A 4,840-nucleotide genomic window follows, 5' to 3' on the forward strand; every position below is an offset into this window, starting at 1 on the left:
TGGGTGGCCCAGTGAAGCATCTCTTTTCTGTGGTGCATAGGGAGAACTGATATTTTGTCATTCACATATTCGAAATAAGTATGGATAATTAATAGACACTCTTGGGAGTATGGCCTTAGAGCCTTATGCAGAAGGTGAAAACTTGGACTTGTCTCAGAGAGAAAGTAATTGCAGAATTCATAATATGGGTAAAATGGTATTAAATTGTAGTGCTTTCACTTAGCATTAAGCTGTCATATTTTTGATGACCAATCAGTGAAAGGCAACTTTCCGTTGCCCCAAGTTTTTCAGTTCTAATGGTTAGAAAGGAAACCTTTGGGGTGAAGAAATTTCTTGACTGTAAAGCATGCATTAAGGTAACATTTTGATTAAAGTTGGAAATGAAGTGCTTGTTTTAATTAAAAACAAGCAGGAACAGTTTTGGTTTAAAAAAAGCAGTGGATTATTTTATTATTTCCTGTTCTCACACAGCTACAGAAGAATTTTTTTTCACTAATTACTTTCTATTCCATTTCACCTTCATAAAATCATAGGATTTTAGAGTTGGAAGGAATGTAGAGGTCTTTAATACAATTTCCTTTTTCTACAAATGAGGAAACTGAATTTCAAGTGAAGTCACTCAGCTTGCTAGAGGCCAAGTTGGAATGAAAATCCTGGCTCTTGACACCTCTCCATTTCTCTTTTTGCTGGACCACATTTCCACTCAGAAGTTAAGTTTAAAAATATATTGAAGGGTGAGATTTCCAGAATGGTGAAGTAAGGAGCTCAGTAGACCCTCTCTCCAGAAAAACAATTTAACTATTTGGAATTATTTTTGAAAAAACAATCATTTAAAGTTTCCAGAAAATGTCCAAAGGGCATATAGCAATTAGAAAAATACTGATTCAAGAAAACCTATTAAATATCAGTAGGAACAGCAAGAGTGTGTGGCATTTGGAGAATTACCTGCATATCCTCTACCATACCAGGTCTATGTTACAGAAGCTCTACCTTGGGTGCTCTATTCTCGGCAGCTACAGTGAAGATCTTGGGAGGAGGTAGGGATCCTCCCCCCAGCTCCCACTCTGGGGCTGTGGTTTCAACCTGGCATGAGTAGCTGCCTGTATTTCTTATCCCCTCAACCCTGTGTAGCAGAAATTTATTCCACACAGGCACAGCCAAAAGGACTGGTGATCCCTTCCACCACCAAGCCTCCATTCTTTGAGTGGAAGCACTATTCTGTGTGCAGGCTGAGAATACTAAGGCCCTGATTTTTTCCACCCTAGCTTACTCAAAGTTTGGGTGTTCCACTCAAGGAGGAAAAAAACCCAGAAAACCAGGGACTTCCACCATGCCCCAGTGCCCACTCATAAAGTGGTGGTTTTACTCTAGGCCCCTTACCCCCAGCTTCAGTTCAGTGGTGCACAGCTTCTTTCTAAGTGGAAGGTATACAGTGAGGACAAAGAATTCCACCACTCTGCCTGAGGGAATTGGCTTCATTTGAAATGGCATGGAGAACTCTGTCCCTAAGGACATTGTCAAAAACGAGATTTTGGTGGAGAGCAATTAGGAGGAGCTGGTGCAAGCAAAGCAGCAGAGCAGCCAGAATTTTAATAAAGGGAAACCAAGAGGAAACCAAAAAGAGCCCTCCTGGGAGCACAGTCAACTCAAGATTGAAAAGGCTGTATGCATGTGCTGGGCTACACCTACTCAGGACAATTAGAGCAGAACATGGGGCAGACTTAAAAGCATTTCTTTTTTTAAAAAAATTTTTTTTTTCAACGTTTTTTATTTATTTTTGGGACAGAGAGAGACAGAGCATGAACGGGGGAGGGGCAGAGAGAGAGGGAGACACAGAATCGGAAACAGGCTCCAGGCTCCGAGCCATCAGCCCAGAGCCTGACGCGGGGCTCGAACTCACGGACCGCGAGATCGTGACCTGGCTGAAGTCGGACGCTTAACCGACTGCGCCACCCAGGCGCCCCTAAAAGCATTTCTTAATACATGCAGACCCATCACACAGAGTAAAAGCTTTGCTGGCACAGGGAACTTGACCAGACACTGAACAATAAATTGCTCTGATCTAGAAGTGACTATTAGGAACACAAAAATTGCTCTGATCTAGAGGTGACTATTAGGAACACAGCCTTAAAAGTAAAATACACATCCTTGGCAATCTGGAAGACTATGTATTTGTGTAAAACTGTGCTCTCCAGAACAGAGCAGGAACCTCCCAGCTACTAGTCCCTGGTTGAATGTGGATCAAAAGAAAATCCTCTGACATATAGCAGCCTCCAACCACATGCATGTCCAAGAGTAAAAATCTTGCCAGCAAGTGCATTATGCCCACCCAGACACAACCCTTAGGTAGCTAGACTAAAAGAAATAACATCAGTCTGCACACTGTGGAGCAAATAAACAACCAAGCAAATACCAATCCCCCAGAGGAGGAGGATCATTATCCAGGTTGTTATAAGATACTATTGTAAAATGTCTACTTTATAACAAAAAACTATAATAAATGCAAAGAAACAGGAAAGCATCACCCATACACAAGAAAAGCAGGCAATAAATAATACCTTAAGGGGTACAGATGGTGGATGTTGCACACAAAGCCTTATCAGTAAAGAAATAGACATTATTTTAAAAGAACCAAATAGAAATTCTGGAGTTGAGAAGTAAAGTAACTGAAAAGAAATTTATTAGAGGAGCTCAATAGTATGTCTGAGCTGGCTGAAAAAAGAATCTGCAAACTTGGATCAATAAGAGATTATGTAATCTGAAGAACAGAGATTAAAAATAATGAAAAATATTTTCGAGAAATGTAGGACACCATTAAGAATACCAACATATTCATAATGTAAGCAGAGGAGAGGAAAGGAGAAAAAACATTCAAAGAGATGGATGGAAACATCTAAATTTGATGAAAAACATTACACGCCAAAAAAGATCAACAAACACCAATTAGGATGTTCAAAGCTAAAGATAAGGAGAAAATTGTAAAAGCAGTAAGAGAAAAATGACTCCTTACATGCAAGGAAACCACAGTATGATTAACAGGTAAAGTTTCATAAGGAACACTGAAAGCCAGAAGACAGAAGGATTTACACATTCAAATTTCTGAAATTTAAAAACTATCATCCAAAACTATCATTCAAAAGTCAAGTGAAATAAAGATGTTATAAATATTTATTTATTTATTTATTTAATTTTTCAATATATGAAATTTATTGTCAAATTGGTTTCCATACAACACCCAGTGCTCATCCCAAAAGGTGCCCTCCTCAATACCCATCACCCACCCTCCCCTCCCTCCCACCCCCCATCAACCCTCAGTTTGTTCTCAGTTTTTAAGAGTCTCTTATGCTTTGGCTCTCTTCCACTCTAACCTCTAAGATGTTATAAATTAAAAAAAAAATCATTGCTGGTAAATATGTATTACCCAAAAATACAAAGGAAATTCAGGCAAAAAGCAGGTGACACCAGACAGTAATCCAAATACACACACACACACACACACACACCACCACCACCACCACCACCACCACCACCACCAATAAAGTCACTCATTGTAGATATTAATAAAAGACGGTATAATTGCATGTTTTTTTCTTTCTTTTAGGAGAATTTACTTTTTTCCCCACTGGAAAATAATGTTTATTGAGATCCCACCAGCTGTACAATCTGCTCCTGACATTAAGCTCCTTCTTCCTTTGCAGTTCAGTCTTTCTTAAGTGGTCCTATAAATGCTTTCTTCTCCACAGTCTGGAATTAGCCATGGCCAAACTTGGTGATGGTAACAATGAACTTAAGATCAGTCTTCTCCAGGGCCCACCATTTGGTCTGCACCAGCAAGGACTTGCAGAAAGTAAGCACTTGCTTCTTGGTTCCCACCACACAGCATGACAAAGTCTCTGGTCACTTCACCATATAGTGGACAAAGCTACTCAGAGGGTTGATGCTCTTGTCAGAGAGATCATAATCAGTGGAAGCATTGTTCTTAATCATTTTGCCATCCTTGATGAGGTAGCCCTGGCCAATCTTGTAGATCTTTTTGTTGATCTCAGTGTGGTGATGATGGTAGCCTTTCTACCTAGCCCGTGCCACAGAGAAGGCCACTCAGGCAAGATGCCATGCCCAATACAGCCAACCTTGTGCAGCCCCTGGTGGGTCTTGCAGGGTAGCTTCTTGATGTGCCAGCAGCTGGTGACCTCTTTGTAACCTTTCCTTGGTGATACCAATGACATCTATTATATCATCCTATCCAAAAACTTGGTTCACAGGCAGCTGCTGCTCAGCTTCTCAGCTACCGTACCTCCCTTCACCTGGATCTCCACGAGGTGGACCTTCTTCTGGCATAGAGGCAATCTGGCATGTGGTGATGACACAGATGAGCTGGTGGTACTTCTTCATGCTGTTGAAGTCCTGCTCTAGCTGCTTCTTGCCATCATCATCCTGCCACTTCTTGCAGTTTTTAGTGAAGGCCTTAGAATTATGCCAGTTTTTATAGAAGTGCCTTCTGCACACCTAATGGATGTGCTCAGCAAAGATGGTCTTAAAAGTGTGGAGGCATTGAGAGGTTTCCTCATAGACCATGATGCCCACAACCACCATGGGTGGTGTCTCCACAATGGTCACAGCCTCCATAACTTCCTTGTTCACCTTGGATCATGGCCTGTTGACATCCCGCACAATGTGAGTCTGGCCAGCCTTGTAGCCCAGTAAGGCTGTGAGGGGGACAGGCTTGGAAGAGCCATCCTTGGGAAAATTCTTCACCTTCCCATAGTGCCAGCTACTGCATTTCTAGGACACAAAACCCAGGGACCCATGCTTTGGGAGTGGAGAATTTCCTGTGAGACAT

The 4,840-nt window shown here is 41.5% G+C and overlaps 1 pseudogene; it reads right to left on the bottom strand.

Moving 5' to 3' along the window:
• Positions 1-3,620: 3,620 nt before the first annotated feature.
• Positions 3,621-4,840, bottom strand: LOC109260154 (60S ribosomal protein L3-like; annotated as a pseudogene).

Source organism: Panthera pardus, unplaced genomic scaffold (assembly GCF_024362965.1).
Source record: "Panthera pardus isolate Hobbes unplaced genomic scaffold, ASM2436296v1 HiC_scaffold_27, whole genome shotgun sequence".
Classification (NCBI taxonomy): Eukaryota; Metazoa; Chordata; class Mammalia; order Carnivora; family Felidae; genus Panthera; species Panthera pardus.